This window comes from Ciconia boyciana, chromosome 3 (assembly GCF_034638445.1).
Source record: "Ciconia boyciana chromosome 3, ASM3463844v1, whole genome shotgun sequence".
Lineage (NCBI taxonomy): Eukaryota > Metazoa > Chordata > Aves > Ciconiiformes > Ciconiidae > Ciconia > Ciconia boyciana.
The window spans coordinates 119,948,688-119,973,234 of NC_132936.1; the positions used below are offsets into that span (position 1 = coordinate 119,948,688).

Below are 24,547 nucleotides of genomic sequence, written 5' to 3' on the forward strand. Positions count from 1 at the left end.
AGAAAGCCTTCTAAAGATTGTGTAAATCTTTATACTAACTCTGTTAATAAAATAGGTGGGATAAGCTGAAATGGTGCGTACTGGGTGAAAGTGGACTGCATAGTCAAACCATACAGGGGATGAATTTTGACCCACTTATGAATAAATGAACACTAACATCAGAATTTGCTTTTTTTCCAGCCCCAGTATGTTGAAGAAAGATGCTGGTCCATCATTTCTGTGGCAGCCAGAGCTCTTGCACCGCAGGCTGCCCGTCAAGCGAGTCAGTAGTGCCATGTTCCAGATCAGCTGCCCCACCAGCCTGGAGATCTCTCACTGCCAAGGGTTCGCAGGGCATCTTACTGCGGGCGATGGGCACGTTAATGCTTACCTTAGTGACCCTTTAGTTTTACCTATCTGAGGTGTACCTCAGCCAACACACACAGCATATATCCCCCTTGCAGAGCCTCTTTGTGCGTGGCAACAGCTGTATGGGCTGAAGTGACCCAGCAATGGGTGGTTACCCTTCTTGTGTTCCTGCTGCACCCCAAACTGCTCTTCTCCATCTTCCCAAGCCTGATACGGAAGAGCTGTGAGCTGTGAGGCTGTGTGGTGGTGCCAATGCTGTGAAAGAGGAAAAAGAGGCAGGAGATGAAACCATTGTTTAGTTCTGCTCCCATCTGGATGCCTTCCTGCCCCCAGGCACACACACACACATCTAAATTTGTGTGACATGGATATCCTGGGACAGGCAATGAGATACACTCAATATGCAATCAGGGCTCACTCAATGAGTGGGTGATTAGTAACTGCATTTGTGCTAGTGCAAATTGAGGAGGAAGTCAAGCCATTGTCTTTTAATGCAGAAGAGCTTTGACTAGTTGGCTAAGATTTTAGTTTCTTTTGTAATATGTATATTTTTATACATATGTATTCACATATATACCTATATATGACTCCTGTATGAATCTGACATACTAAGGAAGTGGGAATCTTAATGTTTGAGCTGAAAGAGGTTAGAGTAATGCAAGTGCAAATGCTTTCTGATGTCTGAGTATTTTTACTGATAGTACTTTGTAGTTAAAACATGGTTTATGTCTTCTAATGCACTGAAAATACTACTAGTCTCCACAACAGCTGTGAAGTTGGTGAGCATTACTGCCCTATTGTTGTCTAAAACTAATGAATTTCTCTTGGCTTTTTTATAGCTTCCTATGTTGGCAAGAAATGAACAAGATATGTTATACAGTGATGAGATCCAAAGGCCGTTAGAAACAGTGAAAAGATGACCGCTGACTGCTGAGCCTTGGATCAGACCCAAATATTTTCTTGGAGACAATTTGTGTGGCAGTTCAATCCCATTTATGTTATGTTCCTTTCTGGTTTATGGGGGTTTTTGGGTTTGATTCAGTAAAGGACCTGATAAAAATCAGAGTTGAGCTTAGGCTGCTCATCCTCCTCTGTATCCTAGCTCCTGGCCAAGGGTTTGCTTCTCGCAGGATGAGGGTTTTGCTGAAGCTGGGAAGCTATGCTGGCTGTGTGCCACTTCTCCCTTACGGATCCTTCCTACTCTCAGTGCAGGTCCCACCCTGCTCCAGCTCTTGGCTCATCAAAGGTATTATCTATCCTCACAGTTTTGCAACACCTTACGAACATTAGCAGAGCATAAATCTATGCAAGTTGTCTCCTACGATGTTAACAGCGTGGATGCGCTATTCATTTTCAGGCTATCACTGGCCACCTGCCACTGGGTTTTATGATTTACATGAGGTTGATGGACAACCTGCAAGTTCTCTGGCCAGTTTTGAAGCATCACTTTGAATTTTGGGGCTTGCTTTCCTTTCAGATTTCTCCTGCCCCTCTCCTGGCAAGCTTTTCCAAGGCTGGCTGCACAGCGGAAGGAGTGGGGGGAAGTCTTCTGGGTCTCTCTTAATTTTTAATTAATCCGTGAGGTTTCTTTCTGGCTTGGGCTCTTTCTAGCTTCAGTGCTGCTGCCTCATTAATTGCAGCCAGTTAGCACAGTGGAGACGCAGCCAAGTGTCAGCTGGTATGTGCTTTTTGTATCTTTTGTCGGCATAATTAGAGAGTATTCACTGACTATCGTGTTGCTGAAACAGACTCCTTTGTGTTGTTTCCTCTGTTGTGTAGCTGTATCTTATGGCCCTTTGGCTGAACTTTGGCTTCTGCAGTGGGGAACAGTGGCTGGGAGGGGTTTGTTCTTGGTGCTAAACAAAAACGTGGCTTGGGATATAAAAGTGTTGCTGGGAAGGATTTGCAGGCTGATGACAGAGTGTTTCCTTGGCAATCCAGGACCCGATCCCCATGCACAGCACTCAGTTTTGTGATGGCAAGGCAAGCACGTTGCCCTGATGCAGTGAGCGGGGCTGGGGCATTTGGGGTGTATTATTAGCCCCCAGGGTGGCCTTCTCTGGCCACTGCAAGGCATGTGAGGGACCTCTTGAGGGTTAGGAGGTGCAGAAAGAGCCTCCATGGCGCTGAGCACTTGCCTCACTGGAGAAACCCCAAACCCTGGTCGTGGCTGGGCAGCGGCTTCTCCCCTCGCTTTCATTGAGTAATGGCCTGGGAATGGCCAGCCGGGAGGGATCGGACGGGAGCCTTTGCACGGCAGCATCAGGCTTCCAGTTCTGGTGAATATTTTTCATGATGTTTCACAAAGTCTCAAAACCAAATGGTGTGTTTCTGCTTGTATGAAGCGTCTCACTCAAATCAATTATGCAGAAAAAGTAAATGAGAGTGGGGTTTCTTAGGTAGCCTGTGACCTACAAAAAGTACTTTATCCCTGGATTCAGCCTCGTTTATTCTCCCAATCTTGCATATAGGACAGGAGCAACCCCTGCCTGCTATAAACCAAAACTGAGGCAAGGGAAAACCCAAACCACCCAAGCTCTTCCCTCCTCCAGCACCGAACTACCGGGTGCCCAGGCTGGCCTGCATCCCACCGCCCCACCAGGGCATCTGCTTGCCACACCACACTGTACTTCGGGTGTGCAGTCCTACTTTTTTTTCTCCTTTTTTTCCCTAATGTGGAAGTGGAGCCTCATGCAAGGATGTAAGTTACAGTTCATCTTCACTACGCATTTCTCTCTCTGTCTTCTCTCTGTGATCAAAGGGAGCAGATGGAAAACTTTGCAAAGAGAACAGACATCTCTGCTCCCCACTGCAAGTCAGGAGCGGGCTCAGGTGTTCTCTCTCATACTTTGTGCTGCAGTTAACTGGATTTGTCCAGGGGATTTAGGAAGAAAAAATGCCATTGCCAGGCATCTGCGTATGGGTAATTTGTCTTGATATGTTTTTGGTGTTACTGATGAGAGAGGGAGATGAATGCTTAATTAGGGAATTAACCGTCTTTTAAAAGATTAAGTTTTCTTTGAACTCATTTATCAAAAAGAGGGAAAAAAAAGTGCTGCAAACTGTTTGACAGAAAGCTTTCTCAATATGAATGAAAGGCTGAACAGTTAGAATAAAAAACGAGTGTAATTACTAGATAAACCTAGGACTAGGCTTGCCCTGTAGAAGTAGTGCTTTCCCTTGCTGTGTCAGTCTCGTGTGCTGGTCCTATTTTCTCCTCTTCCCAGAGCTACTCCATCCAGCCCCTCGGGAAAGGGGGGCACGTGCAGGTAACCCCGATTCTGCCCTCATCACATCACACAGTGCTTGGCTTTGCTCCCGGAGCCCTTCTCTGTTATCCAATACCTGTTAGCTGGAGTGATGCAGATTATAATTTTATGGCACCCAAGCACTTGTGGGGAAAATGGGAGCTCGAGGTTGCTGCCCAGCGTACGCAGCAGGGAAGGATAGTTGCAGGTATCTCAGGGTGGCGTGGAAACCATTTGTCTGATGCAGTGCTACTTCTCACAGCCATACCCTAAGTTATGCCTCAAATCTTTAAGTTAACCAAAGGTTAATTCATCCCTCTTCCATTAACGAGGATGGATCCAGTTTGGTATGTGAGAGGGGAATAACCTTTTCTCCCTGGGATGAGCACCAGGACCAGATGTGTGTGCATGCATCCAATACTCCTATGTGCATCCCTCTGGTTGAGACTTAGTATTTAGGGTGGTTAAAAATGTTCACCTTTTATGAGCAGACAGTAGCATCGTACAAACTGTGACAAAATTTTTTCCCCTCTATGAGCTAAAACCAGATATCGGTGGTTTTTCTCCTAAATTCCTGCTGGACACTTCATGGAGATTCTCTAATTCAAATTGACAGGTGCTTGTACAGTGGGCTGAAATGCTAAATAACAAGCTACATTTTACGTCTTTATGCGTGTATGAGTGGGATATGAATTATTTCATATTTATTGTGGGAATGTCAGGGAGTTAGACAATGTGCACTACCTTTTTTTTTGTTTCTGATGCACTTCACCTGCCCCTCATGAACCTCAAAGAGCGCACAGCTATTAGTGGTTTCCATTTGCAGCAAAACAACATCTCTGATGCTTCTCTAATATTTGCCAGCGTTTGGCTGGAGAGGGGGAATAATTTTTGACTCTGAAATGCCACACTCAAACTCTGCCCCAGGCCTTGCTTCGAGGCTGCATGTAGGAGAGGGATGGCACACAGCTGCACGTCCGCAGAGGTTCACTGGCCCTGGGGCGATCCCACAGTCTCATCTCCTGTGCATCTCGAGCGATTATTTCATTTCGCTCTTGGCAGTAAAGGCTGTTGTTGGTTTCTTGCAGGAATAGCAGCTTCTGCAAAGCCATCCCACGTGGGTGCTCCCCTGGTGCTGATGTGCAGATGGGTCCATCTCAGGTGGCTCGTGGCCGGGCTCAGTGTGACATGGGGTCCCTCGGGGGCTGCGGATGACACCCTGGGCACTGTGCAGCTTTTGGGTGCGCAGGGAAGACAGGCATGGGGGCTTCCAAGGCAAACGTGTTTGGAGGGGTGAGAGTGTAAGCAGGTGCCCATCAGCCCGGCAGTAACCCCAATGTCAGGTGCTCCTTTGGGAAAGCCCCGTTCGAGTCCCCAGCTCCAGGGACTCCAAGTATCCCCATCATGGGATGTCTTGGTGGAGCCCAGAAGAGAGGACCCGTGTGCGTGTCTGCGCCTGAGTCTGTCCCTTCTCTCCTGCAGGCCTTTTTCAGGCAAAGAACTGTTCCCTGCACCAGACACGGCATCCAGGAAATATTTGCAGGACAAAACCCAAATGTTTGCAAGCGTGCTGGGAGTTGTCTTTGGAGCTGTTGTCACTTGTGTGCTGAATAAAATGATGTGAAAAGAAAAATCAGCATAGCTTCACTGAAACCCAACAAAGCGGCTATGTTCGGCTGGAAAATTGGAGCAATAATTGGCATCTCATTTGCTGTGTATAGCTACAAGAATAGCTTTTTAGCTTGATTCAGTGCTTGTTAACACCTTTGTAAAATGAGGGTTATGGCCATGAATTTACCTAGATGTGGCACTGGAATGAATCCCTTTGTGTCTACTCCTTAAGCTAATAGAGCATCCTTGGTAATCCTTGGTCATGCTAGGAGAGCTGAAAGCAGACTTGTCCCTCGAAAACAGGGGGGTGATGCTTGTGTACAGCAGCTTGGCTTCATCTCTCAGGCAGCATTCTTGAAGGCCGTATCCTTTAGGGCAGATGATTATTTTAGGATTGTTGCAGCCGTATGTGTTATCTACCATGAGTAAATAAAACCGTTTCCGATCCATATCCATCGGCATGGGATCACAGAAGGGAACGAAAGCCGGGTTTTATTCTTTAATGGAAGCTGCTAACAAGGTGTCCCTGTTGCGCGAGGGCTGCTCTGCTGTTGGAAATCACTCACCTCAGTAGGAACGACGCTTTCATCTCTCCTTCCCCTGAAAGGTACGGCCGTGACTGTGTTTCCCATGAAATAAGTATGTGGAATTGTTTAAATGAGCCATAAAATGAAAGGGCTGAGGGAGAGATGCAGTAGGCAGGCTCCTGCATTGGCAGGCTTGCCTTACCGCTGGAAAATTGCTGGTTCTGGTTGTAAAGCGGGGCTTAGTCAAGTCAGACCCTCTGTCCCCACCCGTAGACCAAAGCAGACTGAAATTAAAGGTGTTTGAATGATATCCAAGGGGCCCTTTTGAGTGAGCGTTGCGCACTGGCCGCGAGCTTGTCCCTGCACCCTGCAGAAAACTAATCCCCAGTTGTTTGCCTGCTAAGGAAAACCGAAATCAATGGGGCAGATTTATCAGACATCTAAATCCATACGGTGGTCCCCTGTCCAAGCTTGGTATTCTCTGTGGGCAATACAATGATGATTAATTAAAACACCCTGACCCTTTCAATTAAAGCTTTCAAAGCGCTTGCTAAGCATTAATTAAGTACAGTAATGCTATACGAGACAGACAACATATTATCAGCCTCAATTTGCAGCCAAGAAACTCCCAGTCTGGTAAAAGAGCTTGATTTATAAACCAGAGTTGAAATCCTTGTCCTGTACAAATCAATGTTCAAAGTCCCTTGAAATGCAGTAGGACCGAGTTTTCACTTCAGGGACCTCCTGTCCCCATTAACCCTCTCAAACAAACGTCTAGTTCAAAATGTGAAGTAGAAGAAAATTTGTTATGTTGTCCTCAGACTTGCTTCAACATTTTGAATAATTTTCCAATAACTTGTGATGAGGCACCTGTAATTACTGTGCCAGTTTAATTTAGAGTAGGTATTTACCAATCAAATTATATCTGACACAGTTCTTGAAGGGATGGAAGTTATCTTAAAAAAAAAATCACTATGTGCATCAGTAATATTCCAAAAATCAATGTTGTTTAGCAAGCCATATTGACCTTCTTAGAAGCTGAGATTTTTTTAATTACATCTCTGAAATAAGATTAAAACCTTTCATTATACCTTTAGAATTGCTTTAAAATGAATAAATAAAAAGCACCAAAGCATTTCTTATTGATTTAAAAGTATCTTGAGTCTCATAATAACAGTCTTCAAATCTAAACAAATCAAATTACAAAAAACCCCACCCTTCTCTGTTCTTTTCTGCATCAGGGAGAAGTTAAGCTTTGACATATATTTTGCAAATGCTTTATTAATGATACCTCCACTGGTTGGGTTTTTTTTTTTGTTTCTCCTTTTGGTGTGCCAGCAGTAAAACCTACCTTTAAGCTCCCGAGGCCTCAGTAGAGATGGTTAATAAATGTTATTTTGGCACCTGAAACTATGGAGCGAGTAATGCTGCTCTGTTAGCGCCGGCGCCGACATCTGTTGCTCATGAATCATCGCTCGTCGTTAGAATGCATAACTGAGGATTTGTTTAAATAAAAAAAGCTATTAGCAGTGGGAGAAATGAATACAGAAAGAAGGTTTCGGCTCCACGAGGAGGAAGGAGCATCCACCTGCTGAAACGTGCCCCGAGCTCCTGCAGAAGCCCACCCTGGGGCTCGAGGCACGTGCAAATATGTCAGGAGGAGGCAGCCAAAGAGAAAATAATGTGTCTGGGGAGATTCAGCTGGTTTTCAGGTTTTCTTCTGGGGTTTTAGCTGCTCTGGACCAATCTGGCCTTCTAGGTTCTGTCTGTACATGGCTGGGATGTCCCCACATGTCCCTGGGGCAGACCACAGCTGCGGTGTAATGCTGCTCCCATGTGCCAGGCACTGTAGTTGGTGATGCTACAAACATAAATGACATTATGTTAAAGTAAGCAATACAAGCAGACAGACTTTTTTTTCCCCCCAAGGGGGGTTTCTGGGGGAAAGCAGGGGGAGACACTGAAAATATTCACGTTCAGTATGCAATTGGCAAGTAGTTGGGGATGAAGAAAAGTGGAATTTTGTCACTTAAAAATTTTTTTGTTTGTTTCAAAATGGCTTTTTTCTACTTAAATATTAATTTAAATCTGTTCTCTGATACTAACTTTAAAACAGTGTGAACAGGTTAAATGGAAGGAAGAGCATGGGGGAAAAGCAATATGGGAAAAAAAACAAGTGAGTGAGAGACGGGCAAAACGAAGCTGCCATTCCAGGGATGCGGGTTAATCGGGGAGCGAGGAGGCATCATCAGATGGGTTTCACCAAGATGTAGGTTTTGATGTTTCTCCTTTTCTCGTGCAGCACCACACATTTCCCACTTCTTCAGCGCCTTGGTAGGGAATTCGTGTGCCAGCACAGGTCCAGGGTATGGTGAAGAGCAAGGGATGGACAAAACAGCATCCCAACACTCCTCCTCAGAGGTCCAGGGTATGGTGAAGAGCAAGGGACAGACAAAACGGCATCCCAGCGTTCCTCCTCACAAGCCAAGGTACGATAAATACACCTCTGGACAGCAATCCCAAGCTGTTGGGTCAGTTTTATTTAAATGCCTTTGTGGCTGGAGGACTTTGTCCAGGCGCTGGGGGCTCCAGCGCATCCTCACGCGTGCAGCCAGCTCCAGCAAGACTGATGCAGAGCGAGCTGCCTCTTGCCCTACAGCCAGACTGTCACTATCCCGGGCTGCATTTGGGTTTGTTGCTTTTTCCCCAGTACAACTGAGCTCCAAGATGGAGTGGAGACATGAAATCTTCTTAACCCCAGACTGTTGCTGCCCGCTGGTGGGCAAGAGTCCCCGGAGCTGCTGTGGGGCTTGGCTGAGCACATCTGCTGGTGTGGCACCATGCCTGCTCACAGAGCACGGCACTGGCTTAATTAGGGGCCTCAGTGCCATCCTGGAGCAGGCTTAGGATGTGGCAGGAATATGCTCTGTCATCAGACACCACCTCCGTGATGCGGCAGAGCTACAAGCACCTTTCCAACCCCTTGCAAGCAGGAAGATTGTGGGGCTGTGCAGCCCTCTTGGCTGCTGGGAGAGGCTTCCTGCAATCCCAGGGGCACTTTCTGATGTTGCCTCTGATATCAAAGCATAACATGCCCAATGTGGTGGCTTAATTGTGTTCATAAGGTCAACTTCTTCAGAATTTGGCATGTGCCACTGGCCTCGTTTGTCCTGGTAACCCCCTGGGTTTTGTTTTACAGATTGTGATTTACATAGCTACAGGGCCAGGCCCCTACCTGAGTTTAAAAGCAAAAATGCCGTGAGCCCTTCAAGCCAGGCCTTACTCCTCCATGGAACACGGTTACTGTCTGCACTGAGTGTGCCAGCCTTAGGGATAGGGAGGATGCACTCGGGGACACAACAGGAGGAGAAATCCTGTGATAGTCACAGACTTGCAGAAGGGATGAGGTTAGAAGGGACTTGTGTTGTGTTTTGAATTATGTTTACACATACTGTCATACGAATACTTTACACCGTGACCAACCTGTTTTAGAGCCGGGTGTTTGGACAGTGGTGAATGTCTCCGATTGCTCTCTGCTCCTCCAGCCTGGTCCAGCCTCAGCCCAGCAGCTTCTCAGGTGAGTCAGAGCTGCTCCAGCTTTGCTCTGGTCTTCTGTCAGCATCTTTCCCCTCCTTTCACTTGAAAGAGTGTCACCAAAAAAGTAGTGTGTGTGCCAGCGTCTTGTCCACTGCTGGTGGTAAACGTGGTGAAGAGACCCTCCTGTCCAAGCTGGTGGCGTCAGTACTCGTCCTTCCTTTTAGATGAAATCCCGTCCTCTTGGGGACTACAGGAGGGAAGGAGGAAGCGTTTCGGTCCCTACCACAATCATGCAAATGCAAAAACAGATTAAAGAAGCTGAAAACTGACTTTGAGGATCCTTTGTCCTTGGTTCACAGCTGTTTTTAAGAGTGATGTCAGTTCATTTCTTCACTCTCTAAGCTTTGCTTACTACTTCTGTGTCTTGATATAGCGGAAAACATCTTTAAAATGTTTTTTCACCTGCACATGTGTGTACTATTGAGGTAAATGGCATGGTTGTAAAAATAACCTTGGAGTCTTGTCAGGATTTTTCCCCTGAGCACTAGTACCACCTAGGTCGCTGTGCAGGGACCAGTCTTGGCCCGGGACACCTTGCCCCAGAGGGTGGCAGAACAGTAAGAACATTGTGCAGTGGCAACTCAGATGCACGAGGAGTGGGAATGAAAATACTCAGTTAATAAAAATGCTTATCTCATGAGAAGGAGGCTTTGAGACCCTTAACCAGAAAGCTGTGTAGAAATTACTTATGTTGTGAACTTACCGGGATTCTCAGGGCCGTGTCCCCTGGTTGATGTCTCCAGAAGAAAGTGAGAAAGTGTGATGTTTTCTTCTTTGTGCCGTTCACCACAGCACGTCAGCCAGGGACATCCGGTGCCAGCACTGCGCAGAGCTTTCCCTCTGGATCTCTTGGAGGATGTTGAGCTTTTTTGAAATGCTCTTTGCATTTCAGTTGTGTATTTGCCAATTAAAGCATTGGTTTGTACTTTAGGAGGAACGCACCTGATAGCAAAACTCATCCTTGCTCCAAGGCATTAAAGTATTTGGGCAGCATCTCACCCCGCAGACTGTAAGCTCCTTGCAGCTGGGATAATACTTCGATTTGTTTTTAGAGGAGTGTAACATAACAGTGTCCTGCTCCTCAGGGCTTAGAGATACTGAGATAAGGCAAATACAACTAATAATGAATAATTAGTGATCCCTGTGAGAAACACCACTGCTGTTTTATGGTCCCATCATCAGGAAAGGCAATGTGAAATGAATTATTGCAAGTGTGGGGTGCCCCAGTTTACAGCCTGTGCTCAGCAGCCCTGACCCTCTCCATGGCCCTGTCGCACCCCAGCCCATCCTGCACTGCGTACGCAGCACTGAGACTCATCTCTGACCACAGGGTGCTGTGCCGGGTGCAGGTCTCAGATCTCTTTCTCCTCTCCTTGTTTGGCATTTTACCTGCGATTTCTGGATGCGCTGTGGCAGCCCCATCAGGTAGCTCCTCGCTGGTTTGCTCCCTCACCTTGTGGTACAGGCGAGTGCCAGGTGGCATCCCTGCAAGCATCAGCGGGTGAAGTCAGGCAACCTCGTTTCCCCTCCTTAGGAGATTATGCACAGTTGCTGGCTGTATTTAAGCACTCTTCAGTGAACCCAATGCAATATTCATACCCCAACCCGCGCGCGCACGAGGATGAGCAGACGTTGTCCTCATATGGAGGGCGGTCAGCGGTCTGGGGACACACCAGCGCCCAGCATGGTGGCTGAGATGCACAGCTTCAATGCCCAACACCGCATGGGCAAAGCTTGGCTGCAGAGGAGCCAACACTGGCCCGGGGCTGTGGGGTGAGCTTACAGGGGAGCGCCAGCCCCCAGACATCCCGCCCTCTGCTCCCTGGACACAAGGCAGGTCTTTGGCTCACCTCTGTCATAAGCACAGAGCCACATGTGTGTGGAAATGAACACAAATCTGCCACAATGAATCCCGGGAGGAACAGGCAAGTGCCAAATGTTGCTGACAAATGTTGTTGATGTTATCGTGACCTTAATGGAGCTACATTATGTAAGCTAACAACTGATTTTCATCCCACGTTTGTGTGTTGCCAGTATTCAAATTTGTGTAGCAGCTTTTGATCACATAGGCAATTTAATAATTTTGGCTTTTCAAGCAGATGATAAAGCTCAGCAGGTGCAGAAGGGGTGCACTTGTAGCCCTTTCTTACTGTGAGGGATGCCTTTGTCTTTAGACGTTCAGCAGTGGTCACAGCAGTCATCTCTACGTTCCCATCCTTGCAAATATGTGTCTTCTCGTCATTTCTCTCCTTTTCCCAATTTGTCACAAATACCTCTGCCTCCAGCCCTGTACCTCTCTGGTTCCTCTGCAACTGCTGTAGCAACTTGTTTTGATCCTCCTTTTGCTCCCACCAGTGTAACTATGTTAATTGCTGGAGATGCTGTTGATGTGCTCTGCTGTATAAAATAAGCGTAAAATAAGACCAAGGACCTGAAGTGTACTGAACACAGCTTTTAAAAACTGATATGTTGTCTGGCCTCGTGTCTTACCTGTGCCCCTGAAGTCCATCGTGGTGTTTGATGGTCCTAGATGGGCCAAATCAGCACCAGAAAACGCTTTTGTTTTATTGAAGAGCCACAAGGGTTCAGGAAAGTCAACATTTTTCTGAGAAAACATACCACATCTTAAAGAAATTACATATTCAATGGAGACATAAAAAGCATGTAAAATTTGCAAACAGCTGTGGCATTTTTAGGAACCTCACAATATGTTGTTTTTCTTCCAAAGAGGAGCCTGTGTTGGTGTGAAAGGGGAGCCTGTAATTTGATTATCTCCTAGTAATTTTCCTGTCTTCCATTTCATACCTTTAAAGATGTAGGGGGATGCGAGCGAATATGTTCGTTTGCAGTTATGTTTTGTTTTGGTGGTTTAATTTAAGCAGTACTGAAACTTAAGTTTAAATTAGTGTAAAAATGCAGTAGCATTGTAGAGACAGTCCTGAAGGGGAAAAAAAATCCTTTCCATGTTGCTAACTTCACTAGGGAATTTCCTTTTGTGTTCTGAGCTAATCTTCTCTATATTATGCCGCCATTGTTAAACATTTAAGGACCCAGGCTGCAAAGAATTGATTAAAAATCTTGGCAATTGCTGTGTGCCATTAAACTTCATTTTTGCTGTAACATACTTTGCTAATTTGCTATGATGTGTTTGATTTAGTAGTTCATTTAGCCATTGCCAGAAGCGTTAGAGGAAAAGGTAAATTTTCAGCTTGTTGACTTGTTTAATAATTTGATTTAGTCCTTGCTCTTTGACGAGTTTACACCGATGGCAGCAAGAGCTATAACCATTACTCAGTCAATACTTGAGTTTCCCTGCACTAAGAAATACTTCGGGCTATAATGGGGTCAAGCTTGTTTGTGACCGAGGCTTTCTGAACAAACAAATGTTGCAGCAGTATAACCAGTTCCTCTGTTTTATTGTTTTTAATGAATTCAGTACCTGTAAGCTACTTTGCAGAAACAATCGCACACAGTAGGTCCGTATTAATTACTTTATTTTCCATACTGAACGCATACACGGCCTTAGAGTGAATTGCAGAGGCGAGGTTTTAAAAGATAGCGTTCCTCGAGAGGGACCCCTGGGAGGATGTACTTACTGTGAACAGGACTTGGGGGGAGAAGGACCTTTTCTTAGAGAGGTTAAGTTAGGTGAATACAGCTGGAAATTGTCTCTTTGCCTAAAAGTAAAAATAAATTTGTTTCCAGTCTTTTGGAGTTCACTTACCGTGAATATTAGAGCACTCAAGTTTGGGAAGGAGAAAATTTCAACACTCAAATATTTATGAATTTTAAATATACAGCTAGAAGTGCTCCTAGTGTAGACATGGTGGGTTTTTCTCCAATGAAGTGGTCACAAATTACTGGATGAGTGCATTTAAAAGTGCTTTACAGAAGGCTAATGGTTTGTAGGTATTTTATGCCACAGTTAATCAGCTGTTACAAGCAAACTAGCCAAACAGTAACCCAGTGCAGGGCAAAAAGCAACAAACTGCTCTGGATATACAGGCAGTTCAGCGAATCACTGTAGGATTCAGTGTGTCTTGCAGAACCGCAAAGAAGCCCCCCGTGTCATTTTGCTTTGTGCCCAGGATGTTGTTAGTGCCTATGTAGTACTTACATGTTATATAATACTTGTACTTTATTATATTTGTATTATATAATACTTTTTTATATATATATATATATATATATATATATATATATCTGTTTAGCCTATCACATAGCTATGTATATAATTCTTTAGCAGTAATTATATCATGAACAGTAGAAAAGCGGAGGTTGATAAATGCACTGGAGTCAGTGGGGGGGAATGCTGTGAGTTGGATCTAATTCAGGCATCTAACTTGCGATTTGAAGTACCTGTTGGAGAGACACCTTGGTGTTTTGAAGGTGTGTAGAGGGAGAGCCTATTTTAGGCATTTAACCTGAAGATGACAGGCTGGCCCTTTGAGGTCCTTATTTCTCTTTGTTGACTTCCTAAGGCCCTGCTTCTCTATGCCAAAGGAGGTTTTTCTCCAGTGACGTGGCACTTTTCATCACTGGTTCTTCCACTTGCCACTATAGCTGGCTGGAAGATATGTAAACCATTTTTAAAAAATGAAGAAATCAGGCTCTGCTGAAAATCCTTGTTGGCCAGGTGCTCCAGGGATGTCCCAGTCCAGGTTGGGGAGAGATGCTCCCAGAGACGCTGGGGTGTCTCAGATCCCTCTGCAAGCAATCTTTTTAATTATAGAAGGTTTGTTAAGTTTATTTTATCTAAGTAAAGCATTGAGTATCTGATTACAGCTTTAGAAAACCTGTACAGAAGAAAACCAGGAAAACAACCCAAGCCAAGCTTGTGCTGTTGGCGTTTCTCCTGTGGCCTTGAGGTTTCCCACAATACCAATTTCACTCCATGGCCCCGCGGTGTGCTGCAGAGAGGAACCCTGTCCATGGGCTCTCCACTTCCATTTATATTCTGGAAGTCAGTTGCTTCTTCAGAGTTGTTGCCATATTTCAAACATACCTTTATTTATCTCCTGATTCAGGTGCTCTCTTCCTGGTGATGTTTCTCTTTTACATGTCAGCATCCGCAAGATGTTGAAGACACCTCTGGGCACACGTTGAGTACTCCTTTCATTAGCAAGGGGGAATCCTGAGGGCCACAGAGCCGTAGGCATAAACTGGAGCGGTTTAGACTGGACATTAGGAAGCATTTCTTTACCGAGAGGGTGGTCAAACAGCAACAGGTCTAGGAACAGGCTTCCTAGAGAGGCGGTCGATGCCCCAAGCCTATCAGTGTTTAAGAGGCATTTGGATGATGCCCTTAATAACATGCTTTAACTTGCAGTCAGCCCTGAAGTGGTCAAGCAGTTGGACTAGATTATCATTGTAGGTCACTTCCAGCTGAAAATATTCTATTCTATTCTATTCTATTCTATTCTATTCTATTCTATTCTATTCTATTCGTTATGGCACGTTGCAAAGCTAGACTCCCCAAGAGCATCACGTAGCGGTTTCACCCTCCCTGGAAAACATGACTTGCAACAGGCTTGTTATTGCAAGCGCAGCCTGCAGTGGAAGGCGTTATGGAAAAGCATTATTTACACAACCTTTTCCCACTCTCTCAATTCAAGCTCCAGTGCAGTGTTTCCAAGTAGCGTGCATATAATATTAATATCAGTTACTGACTTGGCGTACGAGTGCCTCAGGTTTCCCATTTGTAGGATTTAGGGCACTCTGCCACCGCCCGTTGAAAAGCTTTGGGACGCAGAGTCCTTTCCAGAGCCATTCTCTCAGGCTCTCCGAGAGAATTACAAAATTATTATTGCATTGATGACTCCGAGGCCACATTTTCAATTTTTTTTGCTTTAGCACAGTAAAGCCTGGAAAACCATTTTCTTTAACACTTCATCGAGTCTCGCTGACATTTTCTTTAGTGCAATGTAATTATTACGGCTGCATGTGCTCAGCTGATATTCATCCTTTCCCATAGCTGTTGTACACCTTGATGTTCATCTGCATGCAGCCACTGTCATCTTACGACGACTGGGCACGTCGCTGGCAACAACAGCTTTGTGCATTCAGTTGTTCGCAGGCTTTTTTCAGAAGATGAGGCCTGAGAGCACTTTCAGATACACTTGAAAAGCTGAACGGGGTCCTCTATTTCCAGCCTCTGAAGGGAGGCAGGGCGGTCTTTAAATCTTTATGAATAAGCTGGGAGCAAACAAGCAATTAGCAAGACACAAGCGTGGCACTGAGCGGGCTGTGCTGGGGCAGAGCACGGTGCCAGGGCTGACGGCAGGGAAGGCTCTGGAGGAATGAAAGACCCTCAGAGGTGCAGGCTGCTGCCAGCAGCCTTTGCTAGACCTGGTGTTGGGCGAAACTGCTCGGAGCAGTCATACTGCAAGAGCCGGTGGAAACTTTTACAAAGTGCATCTTCTACCTGCCACCAAGTGCGAACCTAAAGTAGCTAAACCAGGTGAAACGGGAGCTGAGGGTATTCTGCCTCCACTGAATCCAGCCCCTAAATGAATACCGAGTGATGGAGACCAGGGACACAGATCGCCAGCCTGTGTTGTGCTTGATAGGATGCTTCCCACAGACTGCTTTCTGCGGGCGTGCAGATAGTCCTTTGGCTTATCTGAAATTGAGAAAACTTTAGAAAAATAAATGGCTCCTCTTCACAGCACCTGAGCCGGCCTGACTCCAGCGAGCGTTTAAAGAGCAGCCTCGGTGCTGCTGGTGGCCTTGCTGCAGGCAGAGGGCATGGATTCGATGTTGCCATCACTGAGCATCTCTCTTATGTGAAAAAACAGTCTGGAAAACATCCCAGATTTTGCATCTCTTCTTCTAACAGAGGTGATCGGCTGAAAGAGGAGGAAGGGTGGCAGAGAAATGTCTTCAAACCCCTAGAAAATAGTGGCTAGCTTGCCCCACAGAAGCCTGACTATCATCAACGTCTGGCCACCCAAAAATAAGTGCCCATGTCTCCTGCACCTTCCAGATTTGTATGCTTCATGTTTGCAGAGAAAGGCTTGGAAACATCACTGAAATAAATCCTAAAAGTCAGAAACCATGTGGCAACCCTAGTCCCTCTTACCTTTTTTTAAAAATTTTTTTTTAACTCTTTTTTAGCTAGTCTTATGATGGTTTAAATGTCTGACTCATGGGGTTTTGTGTGTGTTTGGGATTGGCAGTACTCTGTTGGACACAATGTAAAAGCAACCCACACAGAACTGGTCAGACTTTTCTTCTGCAGAAAACATTTGTGAAAAAAACATACCATAAAAACACCCAGTAATTTGTTTTCAGATAACATTTCAGTGGGGAATGCTGATTTTTTATCCAAACTCAAGGCACCATTTTCCCTCCCCTACAAAGTTTTTTCATAAACTGAGAACATCCTTCTGAAAACTAGATAAACCCATACCATGTTCCGGCATATTTTGGTTTAAAAGAACAAACCAGCTTATCTCATGCTGACCTTGGGGAAATATGGCAAATTCTCTGGGGAATCTGGAAACTGCCTTTCCAGTGATTTTTTAAAATGGGCTATGTGTTATTGAAGGTTCTCGCTTAAATTCACTGTCGTCTTCACCTTTTTGCAGCTCAGTGCTGGAGAAGCTTTGCAGGGTTATAGAATAAGAGGCAGTGACAGTGATAAATCTCTCTGAAGAAAAGGGGAGCAAGGTAAGAAGCCCCAGGAGAACAAGGAGCAGCATCCACTGCCCCAAACACTGGCGTAATGAGCTTGCTGACACCTTTTTTCTTGGGCTGCCAGTGTACACAGCCTTTCGTGAAGCACCCTTGGAGCCTGGCTGGACCATCGCTGTGGTCCTGCCTGCACAGGGCACTGCTGCGGCCACCTCTGCATGGTCAGGCTTACATTTCACTTGTAGTTTCCCCAGTGAGCTGCCACTGTTGCTATGACAATTCTTCTGTAGCTTATTAATAAGGAAGGAGAAACAGATAATTCAGGGAGGATGAAAACATGAAATATTTATGGCTGACTTCTGTTTTGTTATTGCTAGTTTTCTTTTTCTTTTTTCCTTATAAGCAGCAAAAAGAATGCCCAGTTTGTGAAAGGACAGATTGGATTTCTGTTTCAGGACTGCTTTATGTAATTAATTCATAGTCATAAAACAAACAAACAAAAAAAATCCAACCCCCCAAAAAGGAACAACGCAGAGGATCCGCTGAAGCCAAACTTATATGATGTTTTTCATTATGTAACCGTAAAATGCTCCTGCTGAAAGGGTTTATTGATCACCCGGTAATGAAGGAACAAGACTAAGCTTCCAAAAACGCAGCACCCAATCTATATGGACTGATAGACATAATTGATTCCTTTCAGCGTGGAGGTGTTAACGCAGGAAAAGATTAGGTTATCTGAGAGGAGCAGCCTGAATGTTTAGATTGCTATTCAATAAAGGCTTTGTACGGTACCAGCACTTTGAGGGGGCTGTTTCATATTTTCAGTCTTATCTGTCAGCAACTGTGCATAATCCGCCACGGGTGGATCAATATGAGCCAAAGGTATTGCTTTACAGGGTGGTAATACCTCAGAAAAGAGAGCGTGCATTTAGGCTTCTTTGATAGTATTGATGTCAGTGGGCAAGCTAAAAGCTGGTAATTATCCCTCCCTCAAACATTGATTATTTAAAAGTTGCCATGGATTGGCAACATGTGGAGCACAGACCACACGGAGGGGAGCGGCAGGGGAGTGGGCACCTGGCACAGTCCCCTTGTGTCCGACGTGCCCTGTCGCAGCCGAAGTGACCTCTGATGTTGCCCTGGTTTCAGCTGGGATATAGTTAATTTTCTTCCTAATTTGCTTCCTTTCTTCACCCTTCACGGGGGAAGTGTGACCGAGCGGCTGTGTGGTACTTAGTTGCTGACTGGGGTTAAACCACGACAGTCCTTTTTGGTGCCCAACGTGGGGCTCAAAGGGTTGAGATAACGACAGATCTGACCAAAGTGTGTTAAAACAAATTTGTTATAAGCGTTCATTATATTAGTTTAGTAGTCGCTGGTCACAATGTTGATTTATTTGCTCTCAAAGTTTTATTTGTTCTCAGAGTTGTGTTATGTAACACCGTACTTGCTGTATATGCTGTTTATTAGTATTTATGTGCTGTTTATCACCTCTGGGAGGTGGATTAAGGTTATAGCTTTGCTGTACTGTGTAACACTGCCTTATGGTACAATAAAATTTTTGGTCGTGAGATCCATCTGGTATTTGTACTCCGCATTGCCGTCACCTCTGTATTTTGGGAGCCATCTATCAGAAATTATGAATAATTACTCTTTTTACTTTTTCTCCTCAGAGAGCCAACCTATGGGGGAGACACCTTCCTCTATGTTCCCCTTCTCCTCCAGGCTAATGACAATAGCTCTTGAGAATTTTGAATATCCTTGGGATGTTCAAACCAGCATGTTCCTATTGCTATGTCTTCTGAATGTGTGTGAGGTCTTGCCTACTGTTAAACAACTATTTAAGAATACCGTGTCTACTCCAACACCCGCGACGGGCGCTGCGTCTACTCCAACCCCTGTGACAAGGCCTGGCAGATCGATTATATCACACTCCCACAAACCCGCCAAGGCAAGCACCATGTGCTTACAATGGTGGAAGCAACCACTGGATGGCTGGAAATACATCCTGTGCCCCATGCCACCGCCTGGAACACTATCCTGGGCCTTGAAAAGCAAGTCCGATGGCGACATGGCACCCCAGAAAGAATTGAGTCAGACAACGGGACTCATTTCCGAAACAACCTCATAGACACCTGGGCCAAAGAGCACGGCAGTGAGCGGGTATACCACATCCCCTAGCATGCACCAGCCTCCGGGAAAATCGAACGATGCCATGGACTGTTAAAGACTGCACTGAGAGCAATGGGTGGTGAGACATTCAGACATTGGGATACACATTTAGCAAAGGCCACCTGGTTAGTTAACACTAGGGGATCTGCCAAGCGAGCTGGCCCTGCCCAATCAAAACTTTACGTACTGTAGAAGGGGATAAAGTCCCTGTAGTGCACATAAAAAGCATGCTGGGGAAGACTGTCTGGGTTACTCCTGCCTCAGGCAAAGGCAAGCCCATCCGTGGGACTGCTTTTGCTCAAGGACCTGGGTGCACTTGGTTGGTAATGCGGAAGGATGGGGAAGTCCGATGTGTACCTCAAGGGGATTTGATTTTGGGTGAAACTAGCCAATGAACTGAATTGTATGATGTTAATGGCTATATAATACTGTATGTCATCACTTGTATGGTTACTATACACCATATCAATGGTATTACAGTAAGAATCACCCAGATTAAGGAAGAATGAGCTTTGATGAAACCAAGCAAAGTGCAGAAGTGATGGAACCACAACTGGCTTCAGCAAGCAACAATCCAACACCACGCACCATCTCTCCTGCCCTGAAAGACTGTTATGACAGATGGAGCCCAAAGTCATGGACTAAATGAACTCAACGGACATTTTAGAGGGATGGCCCATAGACTAAGGGAATGATATCTGTTTGTATATAGCAAAAGACAGGAAAAGTGGTGGTGATTAACCACCACATGTATTGGAAAGGGCAGGAGCTGGGCACGATGTAGATGGTATGGAATAAGGGGGGATACTGTCCTGGTTTCAGCTGGGATAGAGTTAATTTTTTTCCTAGTAGCTGGTATAGTGCTGTGTTTTGGATTGAGTATGAGAATAGTGTTGATAACACACTGATGGTTTAGCTGTTGCTAAGCAGTCCTTATACTAAATCAAGGACTTTTCAGCTTCCCATGCTCTGCCAGGTGCACAGGAAGCTGGGAGGGGGCACAGCCAGGACAGCTGACCCCAACTGGCCAAAGGGCTATTCCATACCATATGGCGTCACGGTCAGTATAGAAACTGGGGGAGTTGCCTTGGGGACAGTGATTGCTCGGGGATGGGCTGGGCATCGGTCAGCAGATGGTAAGCAATTGCATTGTGCATCACTTGTTTTGTATATTCTATTATTATTATTGTTGTTATTATTATTACTATTATTATTATTATTATTATTATTATTATTATTATTATCTCTTCCTTTGCTGTCCTATTAAACTGTCTTTATCTCAGCCCACAGGTTTTACTTTTTTTTTTCCCTGATTCTCTCCCCCATCCCACCGGGGAGGGAGGAGGGGAGGATGAGCGAGCCGCTGTGTGGTGCTTAGTTGCTGACTGGGGTTAAACCATGACAGATGTGCATCGTGTCACAGGTCCACGTGCTGGTGGAAGAAACCTCACCCTACTCATCGCAACGCCCAACACCAATAGGTTTCAGCAGCGTGACCTGCATCCTCCGGGCTGTCTGCCTTCAGAGCCGGCGTGGCAGTGCCTAATAGAGGAGATGGTTTTGCTGCTTGGCGTCCCTTGCACAAGTGCTTTCGTGGGCCAGGAAACACGGCTGCCAGAGTTTCACCATCTGCCTGCTGGCGCAGTGGAGCGATTCAACCCCGAAAAGGGCTACATGTCAACCCTGCTGCCTGCTGCAGGGCAGAGGAGGGGAAAGCAGCACTCTTTGCATGCTGACTGTGAACCAGTTGTGTCTGAACTCATTCCCCTGTGACCATCAAGACCAGCGAAAACAACCCAGAAATGAATTTTGAACCCTCTCCTCTGCAGATCCTCACTCCAGCTACCTCTGCCAGTATCCTGGATCCCCTTCCCCAGCAGTCAGGGCACCATGAGCCGCGGTGGATGATGCTTTGTGGCAGAGGTAAAATATTCCCTTGCATTGATCCACCCATCGATTTTTTAGGCTTGTCTCAAACATTCATGTGTCTGATGCCACCCATGAGGAATCGTGTAATCCACAGGCTCACTCAGGAGCTGCAGTGTGCTGTAGTGTAAAGCACCGAGTTCCCTGCTAAATTATAGATATTCTGTACTAAAGAGGAATCACATGTGAATGTGACTATTTTTATTGTGATATTCACAATCACACGTGAATGTGATTATTATTATTATTGTGTGTGTGTTTATTTTACACCATGAGGTTTTATTTGTAAGAATTGTGGGTTTTTGCCCCTCTTCATGTAAGCAAAGGAGGCAGCTTCCAAATAAAAATCCCTTTTTCAGTGGTGACCATAAAACATAATAAAATAACAGCAAAGCCAGTGCCTAAATTTTTCAGACTGGGGCTCCAAACTGGATCAGAGCAAGAGCACCCATTTTCAGAGAGCCGGCAAAGAAAGGGCAGCAAAAATGCTGGTGCCAAGCACATGCCACAACATTGCCGAGAAAAGCCTGGGGACAAAATTACACAGTCTGGAGACAGCTGAGCTGCGCTGTCTGAAAGGAGACGGTCTAAAAAAAAAAAAAAATCAGTTTCTGCAAGCTCCAAAATCCAGGACGGAGTGATTCTGGCTCCTTGCTCCCAGCCAGGGGCAAGACAGCGCCGAGAGCCCTGGCCGTCAGCCAGCTCTGGAGCAATGAGAGGAAAGCCGGCTGCCTGGCCGTGCTGCTCTCCCTCTCCCAGCCCCGAGCAGGGATCCCTTCTGGCAACCCCCTTCCTCGTTCATCAGCTGGCACTGGGTGGGATCTTTTCCACTCTAAATCTGCTCTTTCGGGGGATTAGGAGCTGGGCCTTCTGCAGCGGTGGGGCAAGGAGGGCGTCCCCGGTGAGATGCCAGGTGAGGGTTTATGGTAACAGCTCGTTGGCACCGCACATTTTTTAATCCAGTTTTCTGCAACGTTATTCTGCAAGCTGCTTAGTTTAATTAAAGCTCCCCAGCATGGGCTTCTCCCTGCATGTACTAAGTGCTGCCTTTAGGTCTTTCAGCGGGCTAACTATTAATTTCTGTAAGTTAAGCTGCGTGCCTGCCTGCTCTTTTGCCTCGGGGGACGGGAGGTTTCTGGACTCCCCGCTGTCCCGTCAGCCACTCAGTATCCCTCTGCGGACGGACGTGGCATTGTCAAACCTTCATCTGTTACTCGGTGCTCGAGGGTTGCACCCAGCTTCGCCCGGAGGTGCCAGTGGAGAAGCTACAACCAAGTTTTTCCCGCAGAGACAAGAGATTTTAATGTGCAAATCTCTTTTCTAAGGAGTCATGAGGTGGCCAAACACCCAAACAATAATTTGGTTTGTCTACCTATTGTTTTAAAAAGCAAATATGTGAAGGAAAAGCCTTGCCCTGGTTATGTACAGATTAAATACACCCAGCAAAGCGAGCGAGTGCCCGCCCAGAGGTCAGAGCCAGCCTGTTCGCTTCTCTCTGCCTCTTGTTTCTGAAGTTTTCCTCATATCCATATTTATAAGTCCCACTGAAGAAGAACAGAGCTGTCTCCTCCTGTCATCGAAATGCCAGAAAGAGCCTTTAGCTCCTCAAAAACTAATAACCAATACGCTGGGATTGTTTTGCTCCCCGTCCTTCCTCGACAGCACATTAAACAGATGTCACAGCGTGCACCAGTGAGACGCACGTGGATAAGCAGCAACTGTCTGGAGGTTAACAAAACTGAGGGAGAAGGGAAAAGAAATGTATGGAGGAGCTAGTCAAAATCTGATTACCAGGACGTGGTGGGGACACCTGCCCTCTTAACAACTAAATGAACCAAAGCCTCAGAGGCACTGGATTCATTTCTGCTCGCTGAGAATTATGTGCCCGCAGGAGCAGCTGCACCTCCAGTGCACAGCAATGTCTCCGTGTCTCTTGGGGAAACGTTGGGTACGGACACATCTCCAGGCTCTCCACTACTGCATTTCCCTTACAGTGGCATTTTCTTTAGACTTCCTCTGAAAGCCCACTGTGGCCTTGTTTCACGCCATGTCCATGAGCAGCCGAAGGAACAGAGATGGTCTGAAAATACACCGGGTGAGGGCCCTATGCTCAGCGCTGCTCCTACTGCAGTGCAGGGTCTTGAATTTAATCTTTGAAGCAAGCTGGACCACGGCTTCCCTGATGCTCGAGGAATTCACCCTCTCTAGACCCTAATCCAGGGTGGAAGGGATGGCACCAGCTTGTTGAATTGCAGAAAGCTGTCTCCAGTAGCAGTGCTGCTGGTTGAGTGCCTCTTCTGGGAAATCAGTATGTATGGATCACGTTCAAAACTTGACACAGACCTCACGCCCCCTGGCCTTCACCCAGAGGATCTCAAAGCAACAAGTCTAACAAGAGGAGGTGATTGATGAATGAATGAGTGTATAACCAGGTTGCACCCTTGGCTAGAAAGTACGTAGAGGTTTTGATTAGGCGGTCATTGTTTGATTCGAGATGCCATGATTGTGATCTGATTGAGAGTTTGGGAATAAGACATATTTTTGGCCAAGAGAAGTCTTTTTCTTAAATGGCAATCATTCTGCTCATGCCCATGTGAGGCTATGGATTTGATGTAATGAAGCTACAATATAGTAGGTCTAATCTACTCTATAGGTGCATTGCATTTAGCACTTACCATTTCTGGGACATCTGTTCATGAACTCAAGCTCTCGAGAAAGCCAGAGGTGGGAGCGGCTGCAGCACTGAACTAATAGCGGCAAGGCTATTGTCCTGATGAGATATCAGATCAAACTCTTTCAGTCTGCTTCAGGTGACCAGGCCATAGCGGTGTCCCAGAAGTCAAAAATAATTTACTGCTGGGGTCACATGCTTGGCAAAGGAAGGCTGCCCTGCCAACGGTGAGCTCCCGGTGTCCAGCTGAAACCAAGCCTCGTGGTGCTTGGTGGACTTTTTTTCTGTTTAAGGACTTCAGCATTCATGTAGGGTTTCATCAAAGGGTTTCACCAGGAAAGCAAGGGTTTGCTAGAAGCAGTCTCCTCCTTCAGCTATAGCATTTTGCTCTTGTGTCCGCATAATGCAAATTCCTGAACGGTCCCGTATATGCCTTTTCCTGAAGCTGTGACACGTAGCATCATTGTTGACAAGCCATTACTGTTTCCTATAAGACCTTTACTGGTTCTTCTGCCATATAAAGAAAGGCTTATGGTTATGCCTATGAGCCTCAAAGGATGCTTTGCCCAGCACACAGGCACCCGCTAGCTGGAGCAGTCTGTCTACATGCTTTGCTTACTCTTAAATTTCTTTTTTTGGCCTAATTTAGACGGATGGCCCAAGTAATGAGCTTTCTCAGAAAGCCTCGAAAAGCTCTGGAAGCAATGTCAGCGCTAGGGAGAGAGACCAAAAGAAAGGTACATACTACAGGCAATCTGAGAGCAAGAAGTGACACAGTTCTGCCTCTTTATAATGAAGGAAATGTTAATTAA

General features: G+C 45.9%; 1 protein-coding gene across 1 annotated transcript in view; it reads left to right on the plus strand.

The window, feature by feature from the left end:
* The window catches only part of LOC140649756 (uncharacterized), a 38,874-nt gene extending 18,473 nt beyond the window's left edge, over positions 1 to 20,401 (plus strand). The window contains exons 7-9 of the mRNA XM_072857421.1: positions 181 to 5,814; positions 8,037 to 8,223; positions 16,921 to 20,401. The gene's annotated coding sequence lies outside the window, so the exon portion shown is untranslated. The remainder of the gene's footprint in view (positions 1 to 180; positions 5,815 to 8,036; positions 8,224 to 16,920) is intronic.
* Positions 20,402 to 24,547: the final 4,146 nt, after the last annotated feature.